The 17,654-nt window shown below is 38.5% G+C and overlaps 1 pseudogene across 1 annotated transcript; it reads left to right on the top strand.

Annotated features, from left to right (window-relative positions):
- Positions 1-1,674: 1,674 nt before the first annotated feature.
- On the top strand, positions 1,675-1,899 carry LOC306642779 (small nuclear ribonucleoprotein G-like; annotated as a pseudogene). The gene has a single exon. The product of its transcript is annotated as a small nuclear ribonucleoprotein G-like (transcript).
- The last annotated feature ends 15,755 nt before the right edge of the window (positions 1,900-17,654 follow it).

Here is a 17,654-nt window from a genome sequence, read left to right as displayed (position 1 = left end):
TAATCTGCAGTGTTGTCATCTCTTTCATTCTTGCTATTGGGAATTTGTATCTTCTCTCCTTTTTCTCCTGAACAGACCGGCTGGATGTTTATCAGTTTTATTCATTTTCTCAAAGAAACAGCTTTTGGTTTTACTGATTTTTAAAAACATTCTTTCTATTTTCCATTTCATTGATAACCGTACTACCCTCAATTATTTCCTTTAGTCACACTGCTTTAGGTTTAATTTGCTTTTTTCCTAGTTACTTAAAAGTGAAAGCTAAGGTCACTGATTTGAGACATTTTTTTGTTTTCTAATATAGACACTTGATACTATAAAATCTCCCCTACTTCTTTAGCAGCATCCCACAAATTCTATGTTGTATTTTTAGTTCCATTCAATTCAATTTTCTTTTTGATTTATTCGTTGACACATGGGTTTAGAAGTGTTTTTGTTTCTCACTGAGGGCTTTCCAAAGATTTTTCTTATAACAATTTCTCATTTAATTCTAGCTCAGTCAGAGAACATCCTTTATATCACTTGAATTCTTTTAAATCTACTAAGACTTTTTAATGGCTAGAATATGTCTATCTTCATAAATGTTGCATGTGCACCTGGAAAGGATATGTATTCTATTTTTTCAGGTAGATTTGATTATTGTCAGTTAGTTGGTGGACAGTATTATTCAGGTCTACTGTCTTACCTATTTCCAATCTATATTTTTACATTAACCATTGAATGAAGAGTATTGAATTCTCTATAATTGTGGATTTGTGTAGTTCTCATTCTAATTCTATCAGTTTTTATTTCATGTATTTCAAAGTTCTGTTTTTAGTTACATTAAGTATTTAGGATTGTTATGCCTCTTTACTGACCATATTATTCATCATTGTATTTATCCCTAATATATCAGTCATTGTTCAAACAGAGAAGCACTGCAAATAGTAGAGTGTGTTTGTATATATGCACACATACTTGTTTTGGGGAATTGGTTTACACAATTATAGGAACTGGTCGGCAGTCCTTTAGTGCTTTTGTGTCTGAATGTGATGCTGGAATTTGATGTTGATATGACAGCAGGAAAGAAAGAAGATGGGAGTAAAATGGGGAGAAATCAAGGTGAGGTAAAAGATGAACCTCAGAAGATTGGACTGAAACACATGTTTGTTCTTGCTGCCTTTGACCTTGATGGTGAGGGTATCACAGAAAACTGGAACTATTCGTCACCAAACTAAACATACACCTGGCCCATAAATTAGAGATAGTGGAGGATCTAGAGGAAGGTAGAACAATTGTTTACGTCAATAACACAAGTCAGCAGTCATAACAACATATGTGGGCTATGAATTGGCTGCTGTTCACTTCTACCTTAACAAATCTCACAGAAATCTCCTTTGTATTCTATCCAAATAAGAAAAATGTAAGAAAGGAAATATAGGAAAAGTAGTTCAATCTAGCCAAGTCGACACCTTATAAAGTCATCACAGTCTATCTCTTTGACATGATACATACTTCTTTAAGCCACACTTAAGTCACAGAATAAAAACAGTAACAAAGACATGCTTCTACCTCACATGGTATAATCATCTCTAATGTAACTATTAACATGCTAATTCTTTCCCCAGAAGAAAAATACAAGTGAAGGAGACCACCAATTCCATCTCAAAGCATCTCTGAGCCTCCTGAGTAGATGGCATGAGCAAAGCTCACCCTCTTGAGCTGAAAAAAAAAAAGTATGGACAAGAAGTTATCATTGAAATTAAATGGTGGCAGACATGCCCAAGGAATATTGCAGGGATTTGACCCCTTTATGAATCTTGTGATAGATGAATGTGTGTAGATGTCAACTAGTGGGCAACAGAACAATGCTGGAATGGTGGTAATAGTGTCATCATGTTAGAAGCCTTGGAACGAGTATAAATAATTGCTGTTCAGTAGAGAAATCCATGACCCCTCTCCAGAGGACCTGTTTAACTATGACATGGAAATTGGGTCATGTACATTTTCATATTAAACTTTTTATTAAATAAACTTTTTAGTAACAAAAAAAATACAAAATATCTTTTTTCTCCTGGATAACGTTCATTCTTCTAATACACTCCTACTTTGATATCCTATAACTTAAATACTGAGACATAATGTTGACTATTATTAACACATCTTATATTAGATAATAAGGGAATGAGAGACAGAGGAAACAAATTTTTAAGAGGCTCCCAAAAGAAACTGAGAATATATTACTGCCTATCAGGGGGTTCTTTTTGGATTCGGCTGAACATTTGACCTTCAAGAGTATGGTAAACCACCCTGGGCTTTAGATTCTTCACAAAGAATAAATTTCAATCTAAAACTTAACCTCTAGTTCTGGTTAAAAAATAAATAAATCCAAATTATAAAGCCACATTAAAAATATTAATTTTTCTTTTGCTAGAATAAATATTAACAAGTAAGCTACTTTTTTGTTGTTGTTATACTAGGAGTGCTGTTATACCCAGGGGTGCTTAACCACTGAGCTACATCCCCAGACCTTTTTATTTTTTATTTTGAGACAGGGTTTTGCTAAGATGCTTAGGGCCTCACTAAGTTGCTGAAGCTAGCTTTGAGCTTGTGATCCTCCTTCCTCAGCTTCCCAAGTCACTGGGATTACAGGCATGGGCCACCATGCCTGGTACTACTGGTTTTTGTTTTGAATACAATATCCTAATTATGGAAAAGAAGATATCTCTAACATATCAGAATGGTGTCTAGTTGATTTTGATGATGATGATGAAAACTCAGATTCTGTAAGCAGAATAATGGCCAGAGTTCCAAGGACACTTTGGTAGAGGTCAGTAGGCTTATATCAAGAAACCTCAGAATTCCCCTAAACCTTTAGAATTTGATTCACATCAGTTAATTTGTCTTTAGTAAGTTCTTTGACATCAATGAAGTTTGAAGTCTTCAACTCTTAAGTAACTGAATACTGACCACAGTGGTTTAAACAAATACTCTTTGCACTTACCACATTGCTGTCTTTAATTGTTCCCTCCCACTCCAAAATATGTTCATTTCCTACCCTCTGGTACCTCTGAATGTGACTTTATTTGACAATAGAGTTTTTTCAGATGTAATCAAGATACGTTGTGTTATAGTTTGGATCTGCAATGTTCCCTATAGGTTCATGTGTTGAAGGCTTGGACCCCAGCTGGTGGTGGTGTTGAGAGATGATGGAGACTTTAGGTGGAGTCCACTTAGAGGAGGTGAGTCTCTGGGACATGTCTTTGAAGAGGGCTATGGTTTGGATATGAAGTGTCCCCCAAAGCTTCAAGCCTCAAGGTTTGTTCACAGAGGTTCGGAGGTGGGGCTTTGGAAAATGATTGCATCATGAAAGCTCTGCCCTCATCAATGGATTAATCCATGGAGGAATTCATAGCTGATTTGATTATTGGCAGGTGATAGAAACTATAGGTGGTGGGGGCTAGTTGGAGGAAGTAGTTCCCAGGGCTCATTCCCTTGAAAGGCATATATTGTTCCCTTCTCCTTCCTACCCCCTGTTCCCAGATGCCATTAGAAAAGCAGTTTTTCTGTCACTCCCTTCCCCCATGATGTTTTGTTCCACCCAGACCCAAAACAATGGAGTCAGAAGGCTCTGGACTAAAACTTCTGAAACTGAGAGCCAGAATCTTTCTTCTTCTAAGTTGATTTTCTCAGCTGACAAAAAGCTAACTAACACAGGAAATTGGTACTAGTTCCATGAAAGTAACTTGCTTTTTGATTTTTACAGGGGCTCACAGCTAACAGTTGTCTTAGAGAAGACTTTAGACTTGGACTTTTGAGAAATGTGGGAACTATATATTAAGACTATGGGGACTCTTGGAAATGGATTAAATGCATTTTGCATTATAAGATGGACATGAACCTTTGTGAGCAAGGGGTGGAATGTTATGGTTTTGATATGAAGTATCCCCCAAATACTAAGTCTCAAAGTTTGGTCCCAAAGGCAGAAATGTTCAGAAGTTGGGGGGATTTGGGAAATGATTGGATCACCACCCCAACAAAATAAAAACCCCAAGGGCACTCCCCCAATGACTAATCTCCTCCAGCTCCACCTTACCAGCTTTCAGTTACCCCATCACAGGATTAATTCACGGATTGAGTTAAGGCTCTCATAACCCAATTATTTCACCTCTTAATCTTCTTGCATTATCTCACACATGAGCTTTTGGGGGACACCACATTATCAAAACCATAACACCCTTCTGTCATGATGTTCTGCCTTACCATGGGCCCAAAGCAGTGGAGTCAGCCAGCTATGAACAGAAACCTCTAAAACCAAGAGCCAAAATAAATCTTTCCTTCTTTAAGTTGATTTTCTTGGTTGTTTTGCATAATAATGGAGAGGAGACTAACACAAATTGTTCATCTTGTCCCTGCCCCCTTGCTTGCTCTCTCTGCTTCTTAGCCACCATGAGGTGAGAAGTTTTGCTCTGCTACACCCTCCCCACCTTGATCTACCTCTCCACAAGATGGTGATGGGTCCAAATGACTACGGACTGAAATCTCTGGAACTGTGATCCTAAATAAAATTTTCCTTCTCTAAGTTGATTTTCTCAGGTATTCTGTCACAGCAACAGAAATCTAGAAAGCTAAATAATACAGGGTCATACTGGATAAAGGTAGGTTCTTTTTTGTGTGTGTGTGTGTGGTAGGGATTAAATCCAGGGACAATTAACCATTGAGCCACATCCCCAGTCCTTTTTTTCTTATTTTTAATTTTGAGGAAGGGTCTGTTAAGTTGCTGAAAGTCTTGCTGAGTTACTGAGGCTGTGCTTGAACTTGCAATCTTCCTGCCTCAGCATCCGGAATAGCTAGGATTATAGGTGTGTGCCATTATAACCAGTGGTAGGCCCTAATTCAATGCTGGTATTCTTTTAAGAAGAGGCAAATTCTGATAGAAAGGAGAATTCCCTGTGAAGATAGAGGAAGAGATTGGAGTGTTTAATATTTAAATCAAGGAATACCGAGGATTGCTATCAATTAGGAGAGGGCATGGAACAGATCCTTTCCTTGGGTCTTCAGAGGGACATGACCCTGCTAACATCTTGATTTCAGACTTATAACCTCCAGAACTGCTACAGAATAAGTCTCTGTTGTATCAAGTCACTCTGTTCATGGTATTAAAATGGATTGTTCCTGTAACAAATACCTAACAATGAAGATGTGACCTTGAAATTGGGTAACAGATGGAGTCTGGGAAGTTTTGAGTCCATTTATGGACAAAAATCTAGATTGCTTTTAAGAGATTATTAATAGAAGAAGGAATATTAAAAGCAAATATGGTTAGGGTTCACACAGAAGTGGATAATAAAGCTTTTGTCATCTTAGAAATACATATATACTACCATGAACAGAATACTGCTAAAAATAATCAATATTGAAGATACTTCTGGTGAAGTTTCAGTAAAAAATGAGGAACATATTTGCTAGAGTGTATGCTTGTGCTTCTCCTGAATTCATGTGTTGAAATCCTACATCTACATATAAGATTGATATGGAATGATTTCCTAAATAACACTGGGTGAAGGAAGCCATCTTCAAAGAGTATATGATGACTTTCATTTACATAAAATACAAAACCAAGCAAAATCAACATATAATGATCAAAGTTTCAGTGCATTGGCTACTTGTGGGAGATAGAGGAGGTAGTGGATTGAAGACAGCACAATGAGGACTTTTGGGGAGTGATAATGTTCCACTTCTTCATATAGGTACTGGTAACAAAATGTGTTCCATCTATGAAAGGTCTACAAACTGTGCATTACTTACTTGTAAAAGCAGCATTACTAACTCTTATTATTCAGCTGTTCTGAATTCAAAGCATCACAACACAGATCAAAACACACCTGTTTTATTAGACTATTTCATCTTTAACAGAAATATGTATATGACAGGAAAAGAGAGATAGCCTATGGGTTTAAAGTACACTGAGTTGTTGCTAAATGAGACTTCCTCCAAGTTATTATTTTAATTTAACCCTTTTTTGATACTCAAGAAATTTGCATATCTCAAGGCAGTGTACTATATGATCTTTATAAAGTGGAAAAAGAATCATCATGAATGTGATTTTATTTCCAGGCACATCAATTTTAGGAAAAAGATGAAAGCTGAAAAATGTAGTAATTGATTTTCTTAAAGTAATCCATGATTGGATTCCCCTTGGAAAATCATCTTGCACCCCAGAGGTATAGGACATGTCCTTCATATATTCATCAAATATTTAGAGTGCCCACTAAAAAGCAGGAATTAGACTGGACACCAATTACAGAGTTCCTTTCATGAAACCTACAATCTAACTGGGGAGTCAGACATTAAGTAATAATCTACAAACTTAATTAGTGAATTCTGACAATGAAAAAGAATACAGAGTATCTTGAAAACATAGGAAGGGTGCCTGCATTAGTCAAGGTGATCAAGAAAGGATTCTGCAAGGAAGTGATTTTTAAACTTGGGCCTGGCAGGTGAAGGATTGAGTAGAAAAGACACAGTTGTTAGTGGAATCATCTTGTAATAAGTCCCCAAAAAGAAAATGAGTTGACAAAGTCAGGAAACAAGAAAGTGAGAACATGTTAATCTGTTTTGCCCCATTATCCCAGGTGTGGAACACCTACAAAATCTTAAAGCAAACAACTAATATACCACTTATGGTAACTTTGAAATAATATTTGGATATTTATTACATTTGCAGAATTGAAAACTTGAGGTTAAATGTGTTAAATGAGCATTTCTGGCTAGAAATATGGTTAGAGAGGTTGGCAGTAGCCACAGCAAGTCGTTTTAAGCATGTTGAATATGATCATAAGAACAATTGGGGAACCATTAAAAAGTGTTTATCAGGGAGGTAACACACACCTTTGACTTCAGTCTGATCATGTGATGATGATGGTGGCTTGGATTGTAATGGTTAACAGTGAAGATGAAGAGCAATAGGGATATGTAAGAAGTATGTTTTAGCACATTCCCTATGGTTCCCTTATGAGTTGAACCTTTGTATAATCCCTCCCCTTGAATGTGAGCATAACCTGTGATCTGCTTTTGATTAACAGACTATGACTAAGGTGATGAGATATCGTGATGAGTTATCAACTCCCTTGACTAGGTTTCTGTATATAGCAAAGGTGATCAGATGTGATTAGACTTAGTAGGATTCTGTCTTAGCAGACTGGAGAGAGATATTTTTCAGCTGCACTTGAAGAAATAAGCTGCCATGTTATGAGGGGCCCCATGGCAAGAAACTTTGTGTGGCCTATAAGAGCTACAAGAAACTTCATCCTGTCAGCACCATATGAATGTAAAGAGGATGTCAAGATCCAGAAAAGAACCTAACCCAACCTCGATTGCGACCTGTGAGAGCCAAGCTAAGCCATGGCCAGACTCTTGGCCTGTAGAACCTGTGAGATAATAAATGTGTATTGTGTTAAGTCACTAAATTTATGGCGACTGGCGATGCAGAATGTAAAACTAACTACCTCAAATGCATAGGTTCTCTTTTTTACCTTAAAAATGTGTGATAGGCTGTAGGTAGTGGGGAAAGGCTGGAAGAATTTTGAGAAGTAAAATAGAGAAAGCCTAAATCTCTCTGAACAGAAGAAATCTAGACTTTACGAATGGTACTGGTGAGGGCTCATTTTAGCCTCAGACCTGAGATGAGTTCTCTTCTTCATACTTTACAAGAACTTTCTTCTGGAGAATGTTTTTTACCCAGATACTTTCTTTATCCAAAAGCACTTGCTATGTAATATATATCATTATAGGTTAGTAAGGACAAGTAATTGGACTCAGGAACAAAATCCCTTTCTACATGCTTACCATAATGGTAGAGAAGAAAAACCCACACAAAGGAAATAGTGACCAAGGAGGTTAAAAGATGTTAGTTGAAGCCAGGTGCAATGGCCTACTCCAGGAATTGGGAGACTGGGACAGCAAGTTTGAGTGACTTCTGCAACTTAATGAGACCCTATCTCAAAATAAATTTAAAAGGGAGTTGGGGACTGGGGTTGTAACTCAGAGGTAGAATGCTCCTGTGTTCAATCCTCAGAACCACAAAAGAAGGAGGAAGAAGAGATAGAGGAAGAGGAAGAGAAGGAATACGGTTGATGGCATAGCTGAAGAAGAGGGTGGGACCTAGGGCACAGATGGAGGAATAGGCCTTGGAGATACTAGGAACCCTCGTTCCATGCTTATTGAAGGGTTGCAGGAGAGAATGGGTGCAAGGTTAGTGGGAAACTACAATTGTTCCAGGCTGAAAGCTCCTACACCCACTGGAAAAATAAAGTAAGTTATAGCATCGTTTAAGAATGAAGGTGAAGATATGAATTGAAGATTTAAGGAAAGTGGAAATGTTTTGAAATAGTCTTTGTGCAAAGTTTGAGCTAGCTAGAAAGACTGGCAAGCAATATTAAGTGACCTCTAGTCTTAATATATTATTTGTCATTCTAAAATTGCTAGCTTTGTAGATGGGTGAAATTGTCTACAGAAACTGCCACCACAGCACTACTTGAGGAATCAAAGATAAATAATCCAGATGAGAGGTAGAGAGTGTAGAACACATTTTAGCATGTATAAGGTCCTGGGTTCAATCCCCAGCCACAAAATCATTATCATCATCATTCAGGTAGATGAACTGGTATGAACAGCAGTGTGGAAATAAAGGACAGTTCAATAAATGATTCTTGGATAATTGGTTATTCATCTGGAAATAATTAGATCCCTTCCTCATGCTGCATGCAATCTAAGTATATCACAGACATAGAGAAAAGCAAATGTTTGATAAAATTTATAGAAGAAAATATATGGAAGCATCTTTCTGACTTCAGGGTAGAGAAGGAAAAAATTTTTTATTTGTACCAGGGATTGAAACCAGGGTGCTTAATCACTGAGCCACATTCCCAGCCTGTTTTTTATTTTTTTATTTTGAGACAGGTTCTCACTAAGTTGCACAGGGCCTCAGTGAGTTGCTGAGGCTGGCTTTGAACTTGCAATCTTCCTGCCTCAGCCTCCTGAGCTGCTGGGATTACAGATATCTGCCACTGCACCTGGCTAGGAAATCTTAAACAAGACAAAAAAGTCCAAAATATAAAAGAAGGGAAGATAAATTTCACTACATTAAAATTAAAAATTTCTAGCTGGGTGGAGTGGCAAATGCCTGTAATCCCAGCAACTGAGGCTGAAGCAGGAGGATCACAAGTTCAAGGCCGGCCTCAGCAACTTAGCAAGACCATCCTCAGTTTAGCAATATCCTGTTTCAAAATAAGGAATAAAAGGAACTGGGAATGTATCTAAATGGTAAAATGTCCCTGTGTTCAATGTGTTCAATTTAGGTGTCCAGTACCTAAATAAATAAATAAACAAATCTTTCATTCTTCAAAAAACATCATTTTTTTAGGAGAAAATGAAAGTCATAGATCCCAGCTTCTAGTATTGGTGGCCTGGGTGATCGGTAATTTAGACCACATTTCTTTGAGCAGAAAATCTATACAAAAATATTAAATGCCTGACAGAATAAGATGCTACACAGTAAAAGAGAACTACACACAGAGTAAAAAAAAATAATAAGGCAAAGAAAGAGATAAGGCAACAACAACAACAAAGACCCAGGAAAAAAAAAAATAGAGTAGAATCACTGGGTTCCTGTTAGCATTAAAAGACACAGATGAGGCTGGGCATAGTGGTACACGCATGTAATCCCAGCCACTGGAGAGGCTGAGGCAGGAGGATCACAAGTTCAAGGCCAGCCTCCATAACTCAGTGAAACCCTGCCTCAAGATAAAAAAATAAGAAAGGACTGAGGATATACCTCAGTGGTAGAGCACCCCTGGGTTCAATCCCTAGTACCAGGGAAAAAAAGAAAAAGAAAAGATAAAGTACCTTTTTTTATTCAAGGACACAAAAACAAGATTGGGGAAATTTGAGAGAAAACTGGAAATTGGAAAAATCACATATTAGATTCATAATTCCTGAGTTGAAAACTTACAACTACAGTAATCAAAGCAGTGTGATACTGGCATGAGGATAGATATTAGGCCAGTGGAATAGAACAGAAAGCCCAGAAGTAAACCTGCATACGAATGGTCAATTGATTTTTTTTTTTTAACAAGGGTGCCAAAACCATTCAATGGGGAAGAGTATATTCTTTTCAACAAATGATACTAGGAAAACAATTTTCATATGTAACAGAATCAAAGGTACACCAAGTTCATAGCAGTATTATTCACAATGGCCAAAAGGTAGAAGCAAACCAAATGTTCCTTGACAGATGAATGGATCAAGAAAATGTGGTATATACACATGCAATGGAAAAGGAAGGAAATCCCAGCATATACTAAAATGTGGATCAACCTTGAAGACATTATACTAAGTGAAATAAGCCAATCATAAAAGGACAAATATGATTACATTTGTATGAGGTGCCTAGACACGTCAAATTTATAGAGACAAAAAGTAGAATGGGGGTCATGAGGGGTTGGGGGAGGGAGAAACAGGGAGTTATTGTTTAAGTAAAAGGAGTTTCATTTTGGAAAGATGAAAAAAGAGATGGATGATGGTGATGGCAATGAATGTACATGAGGAAGTTTCCAGAAAGGATGGCTGAAATGCTGTATTTCATTAAGTATATTTTAATCATTAAAAATCTTTAAAACAATTCCACAACAGAAATAGGGATGTATTTAAAAGTCAACACATACGTAACTGAAGAGAGACTTAATGATCTGGAAAATAAGTCACGATAAAATTTGCAGATGAGAAAAAGAAAATAAAACCAGGTAAGAGATACAGAGGCTATAGTGGGGAAGTCTACCATTTTATTGGAGCTCCCCAGGAATGAATAGGGCAGAAACAGCATCTGTCCCTTGTTTCCCATTCTTATCTTTTTTACAATTAAAATATTTTAAAATTCATCTTTAACTTATGTATTGGCTTTTTCTAAGTAATTAAAAAAAAGAATAATTTTAGATTCACAGAATTATTGCAAAGATAGTACTGAATCCCCATATTACACCCCATACCCAGGTTCCCCTTTAATTAACATTCTCCATTAGTATGGTATATTTGTTACAATTACTCAAATTTGATACTTTATTATTAACTAAAGTCAATGTTTTATTCAGAATGTTAATATATTTTTGAAAGAAAAACAAATGATAGAGAATTATTTATTATGAATGAGCTCACTGTCTTAGGTATATCTCACTCTTCCCTCCCCTAGACAATGTTAACTTTGGGAAGCCATCCTTATTTAGCAGAATTAGATTAGGTTGAGCCTGTGACATAGAGGCCTGGCTCCTAGAAACTTCTGGGAAGCATGTGGTGTTGCGTGGGAGTGGTTCCCTGTCTCCTTCTGGAATTTTCCCCCTAAGAGGATGGCTCCCCTAACTCCACCCTATCCTGTCCATCACAGAAGCAACTCCTCCCAGTCTTTGTCCCCTTTACCTGCATATTATAAATAAAGGAGAGTTCGGGGACTCTGTTATTATTGTAAGAGGCCAGAGTTGGTATGGCCAGGCCTGTTTCGCCCCCTCTCATAAAAGGAGTATTGGCTCTTGTGTGTTCATTGAGTAGATAAGTTTTTGGGTAATAGAAAAACCGCCAACATCCTCCTCCAGCTGTTAACCCTTTTCTCCTCCATGTTGGACATGGTAGAGAGGACCCCCATGGTTAACCAATATTTGTATTCATCTGTTCACTTAAAAATGGTGGAGGGGCTGTGGTGGTATTTCAATGGTTGAGTTCTTGCCTAGCATGTGTGAGGCACTGGGTTCAAGCCTCAGCATAACATAAAAAGAATTGAATAAAATAAAAGCATTGTGTCAATTTACAACTAAAAATATTTAAAGAGATGGAAATGAGCTAGGGATTTTCCATAAAGAGAGAGATACTGAATTTTTAAGGAAGTGCCCACAAGCCACTGAGATGCAGAAAATATAATTGTAAATCTTGAACTTGAGCAATATGCCTTTATAAAATGAGGGAGAAGTACAAGTAAAGGAAAAACTGACACAAAATTGTGCAGTTTTACCCTGCCTGCACCTCTTGCCCAGCCTGTAGCTCCGGCCCTCTATAAATATTAGCACCCCATGCCAATGGATGACTCTCTCTTCCTCTGGAGAGAGCCTGCATTCTGGCTTGAGTGTGATTTCTAGCTTTATCTCAAAGGAATCTCTATTTTGAGTTTATCCCCCACCCCCATATGTATCTACTACCTCTGTCTATGCTTTTGATCTGCATGTGCTGAAATTCTTTCCTATCATGTTTGTCAAGAACCCCAGACTGACATCAATTATAGCAGCTCAATTCACAATAGCTAAACCATGGAATGGAATGTGGGACAGTGAACTGAAGTGGAGATCCTCCCTAAGCATGGGCAGCACTGCCCAAGAGGATGGAATAAAAGTTGGAAGAACAAGGAACCAGATGCAGATGCAAGCTCAACTCTTCTTGAACAGGTTCTTGATTGCTGCTTCGATTGTCTGAGGGTATTGGACTCTTGCTTCTTCATTCTTCCAAAGTGGACTCGACCAATGATTCTCCAGGTAGTTTCCAGAAGCCTTGGTCTTGGACTAGGGTAGCACTGTTAATTCTTCTTGTTCTGGGGCTTCCACCTCTTAGGCTGTGCAGCTACTGGTTCTTCCAGCTCTCTAGCCTGCACATGGCCATTGTGGACTATCCAGCTTCTGGTTGTGTAGGCCAATCTAATAAGTCCCCTTTTTATAATCATACTTCCTATTGATTCTTTTCCTCTAGAGAACCCTGACTAATACATATTATACACAATGAAATATTACTCAGCTTTAAAGAAGAATTAAATTATGGCATTTGCAGGTAAACGGATGGAACTGGAGAATATCATGCTAAGTGAAATAAGCCAAACCCAAAAAACCAAAGGCCAGTGTTTTCTCCAATAAGCAGATGCTGATCCATAATGGGGGGCAGGGGTGGTAGGGAAGAATGAAGGAACTTTGGATTGTGCAGAGGGGAGTGAGGGAAGGGTAAGGAGTGTGGGGATGGGAAGGATGGTGGAATGAGATGGACATTATTACCCTATATACATGTATGATTACACTACAGGTGTGACTGTGCACCACTGTACAGTCATGAATGAGAAGTTATGCTTCATTTGTGTACAATGTGTCAAAATGCATTCCACTGTCTTGTATAACTAATTAGAACAAATAGAGAGAGAGAGAGAGAGAGAGAGAGAGAGAGAGAGAGAGAGAGAGAGAGAGAGAGAGAGAGAGAGAGAAACACTCCAGGCTGGTTCTGGGTCAAGTTCCCTCTTTTCTCTGAGAAATTCTCAGAGATGTCTGCAGACATCTCTTCTTCCATGACAAAAGTAGGTATTTATAGAGTGAGAAATGTGTTACTACTGCCCTCAAGGGAATGAACAAATTTAATATGTTCCATGTATTAACTTTATGGACTTTTTAAAGGGAAGACAATTTTACAGTCTTTTATTAGACACTCCTTATTTATTTGATCTATTTCATTAAAAAACCTTTTTATCCATTTCACTGACTGGGATTTTACTATCTCATATGGTAGCCACTAATCACATACAGTTATTTAAATGTGTTCAATGCTTTTTCTTTTCTTTATTTTTAAAAATTAATTAATTTATTTTTTTGGTACCGGGGATTGAACTCAGGTGCACTCTACCACTGAACCACATCCCCAGATCCCCAGTCCTTTTTTTTTTTTTTTTTTTTTTTTTAATTTTATTTAGAGACAGGGTCTCACTGGGCTGCTTAGGGCCTTGCTTTTGCTGACACTGGCTTTGAACTTCAATCCTCCTGCCTTAGCCTCCTGAGTTGCTGGTATTAGAGGCATGTGCCACTGCGCCCAACAAATGTGTTTGTAATGTGTGAAGCTGCTCCCCCGCCCATCAGGTACAGCCATTTTGCCCGCCTCCCAACCACTTGTTAATCTGTGAACATCCTAGCTAGCTATTGGTTCATTAGTCAGCTTGCAAGTATCCTTCTCCGATATTGGTCCCCTGTTAGCCTGGCAGAATGCAACTGTTTTACTGTAGCTTCCCCACCATCTTTCTCCATTCTTCTGTCTGTCCTACTCACTTTTCTCTGGCTTTCCACTCTCTCTAGTGTGCGTCTCATTTTCTCTCTTACCCTGCAGGGAGACACTCTGTTTGCTTAATAAATTCCCTTATGTGATTTCCCGTGTCGGGCGTGGTTTCGTGGGATTTCCTTACATCTGGTGCCATGACTTGGGATGGGTCCTTCCACTGTTGTGAGTGGAACCCCATCTAAGCCCCAGTGCCCGCCCCCCATGGACACGGCTCCACCTTCCATTCTGCCTGGTTGCTCTGCTCTGCATTTATCACTGAACTTCAGGTTGGTGAATATGCCAGTACCCTCGAGGCGGCTGAGGGGTAGGGGTATAGTCAGTCTTATCTGCCGGGTGGATTCCTGATTTTATGGTGGAGATTCTCTCAGGGTTGAGGCTCATCTCGCGCTCACGCACTCGCCCTCGAAAACCCTGATATCAGGTCCTCAACTCTTCTCGGCTTTTGCCTGGCCCCACATTGATGTTTGTGTGACGACACCATCTATGTGCCGCCTTCTCGTCTCCAGTGGACTACTCTGTGGCCTCGGGACGCCGGGGCACAGATTCGGCTGTATCAGTCCCCACCATGGAATCTGGGTCCTCCAATCTGGCAGATTCCACCCTGGGAACCCTTCGCCTGACCCCTGGTACTTAAAGCCATCAAAATCTGTTTGTGTAATGGCACATAGCTTTCGTGAGCGAGCGGGGCAGATGAAAAGGGATTCCTTATTTTCAAGTCTTTTCTTTCTCACTTCTTGGCTCTTCCTGCAGGCTCAAGCTCCTCCAAACCTAAATTAAAAGGTTCTAAGCATCAAGCTTCTGCTAGAACTTTTTATCCCCTTTCAGATTCAGATCTCAGTCAAGGCTTACATTGAAATGTAAATGGGGAAGGTGCTGTGGGAAACCAGTCTGAAACCCAAGAAAAAAAGTGTCCATTTTAAATTTCTCCTGGGCTACAACTCAGAATACTTTTCTCCCTTTCACCTTTTCTCTCCTTCTCATTTTCTCATGCTTTAATTAATAACCATTATCATTTTTCTTCTAGGACTTTTGTTTTTCTTAAATGCTATATTTTTGAGCTCACAATTTTGATCCTACATACCTAGGTTAATGATTTTTGATCAGTTCTTTTTATCCAACTCGAGTTATTTTTGAACATCCGTTACATTGCAATGGAGATAGATATTACAAGGCCTTTGCTTTTGTGTTAAATATAAGCCCGCATAAAAATTAAAGTTTTAGGGGCTGGGGAGATAGCTCAGTCAGTAGAGTGTTTGCCTTGTAAGCACAAGGCCCTGGGTTCGATCCCCAGCACCCCCCCCCAAATTAAAAATTTAAAAATGGATCCAAATATTTTTAATTCACGTGATTTAAAGAGGTTCAATTTAAATTGGATAAACTAATAGAAGTAAAATGTCCTTAAAATTAACTCACAAGTCTCTAAGTGGTCAAACTAATAAAATGTTGATGTTTATAAAATGTCTAACATCAATTTTTCTAGGACTTTTCTTCAACAGGAAAGAGACAGCAAATACTGTTGATACACTTGTCTGATATCTTGGTTTTTCTACAATAAGATGAGTGAATTAAAGTTGATATGTATGGGATTACTCAGATGTGTTTGTTAGAGACATCTAATTAATTTACAAGGTTATTCCATGGAGTAACATACTTAAAAACATTATTCTTCGTATATTAAATGTGTTCATATTTTCCAGGTATACAAGTCTTTAAAGCAGAAAATTTGTCATGCTGCTATTCTCCAAATTAAACTTGTCTGTAATGGTAAACCTATCATTTAATGTTCTATTACAGGACCTGTCATCAATAGGGTATATGTAAAATGACATTTAAGAAAGAGTGTAATGCGCAGTAGCAAAAATGGAACAACAGTGACTGAAATTGGGGTCTCTGATGACCTCATGGCTGTGGCAGGCCTGGTGCCTGGGAGTGCTCCTGTGCAGGGGCACAAGATGCCTAACTGCTGTGGCAGTACATTGATCTCAGGCACACAGCTCTTGGGCAGGAAGGAATTTTTTTGCTAGATAACCAGCATTTCATCAGCTCCCTTCTCTGGTTCCTGCCCACCTTACAGTAACTTTGGAACCTAACATTGCACATATATAAAGATTGCTGACATAACTCTTTAGATCCACATTTCCATCAGAGAACAGAGCTCCATCTGATCTCAGCTTAATCTTTAAAATCTGTGTTTATAACCCTTTATTTTCTAATACTCCTTTGCCCCTCACTGAAAAGCCCCACGTTACCTGAGATAAGGCTCTGCCTCACAACCCTGCTACACATTACAATGGCTCCAAAGTAAGCCTGACTTTAACTCATTTAAAGTTGTGTTCAAAAGTTTGATGTTTGTTGTAAAGATTACTGTGATCTCAAATGGGAACTCAGCCAAAATTCAAGATAGCTATTGCACAAACTGAATGTTTTACTGTTGGTGATTCCATTTTTTATTTTCCTTGTAAACTCTAATTGTTGCCTGATCAATATTTTGCAGAAGTATTGCTTCAAGAGCGAACATCATAAATTAACTTGGAATAGTAAGTCATCACCTATAGGACAGATAATGTAAACCCCTATTAGATAAAAGGGGGTAAATAACTGTAAAGTTATAGACATTGAAGCTAAAGCCCAGTACTCTTACTTTATGACTGGTGAGACTGACTTGCTTGATGGTTAAGATCAAACTTAGAGATTGAGATTAAATACAGAGGTCAAGAAAAGTCCATATTTGGGTCTTGCCCTCAAAGTCAGCCTGAACCCACGGAACAAGAGGACTTCTCCAAGGAGCTTTGCAACTCTGGGTCACACAACCTCCTGACCAAGGAGATTGATGAGACCCACTAGAGGATGAAAATTCACTCAGTGCGTCTGCTGCAGAGGAGGGTCATGGAAAAAGGGAGACATCTCTGGTGATTTCAAGGAAAGCCACCTCATGGAGGAGACCCTGCCTAACCAATGGCACTGGTGGAGCTAAGAAGCTGCTCTTAAGTTCTCTACGAGTGACCCCTGTGGAAACTCAGCTGACTCTAACAGACAGGATCAGGTCACTTTGACCAGTTTGATCTTAAACACCTAGCAAAACAGTTAAAACCAAAATATAGCCACTCTTGGGCATTTAAAAGAAATAATACTTAAATGTAACTTAAGATGTACACTTGTGTTAGCCCACTAGAATAAAGACTAAAAGCTACAAAAGAGAGATTCTTAGGCAAATGTGCCTGATAACTATCACGAGAAACTGTCAGAGTCAGAAGTTTTTAATCAGTTTAAGGCCTACAGACACAGGTGGGCTTAATCTATGTTTGCTAGTATCTCTACTAAATGTTGTGTTTACATTCCTGATAACCTAGACAATGTTAAAGTTCCCAAATAAAGACCTTGTCCTCTCCAGCCTTTGCTAGGCCTTGTTATGGGAACAACTTCTCAGTTCTTCCACCCCCTGGTGAGGAATTATTGACTTCTGTCATCTTTATGATATGCATTGGCATGTTCCAGATTCTGCAACATTTATATTGTATCAATCTCATGTCAGTACTCATGTCTTTTTGTTTTTCTCTCAT

Source organism: Sciurus vulgaris (genome assembly GCF_902686455.1).
Source record: "Sciurus vulgaris genome assembly, chromosome: 13".
NCBI lineage: Eukaryota > Metazoa > Chordata > Mammalia > Rodentia > Sciuridae > Sciurus > Sciurus vulgaris.
Note: the sequence above shows the minus strand (reverse complement) of the source record. Positions and strands in the feature narration are given on the sequence as shown.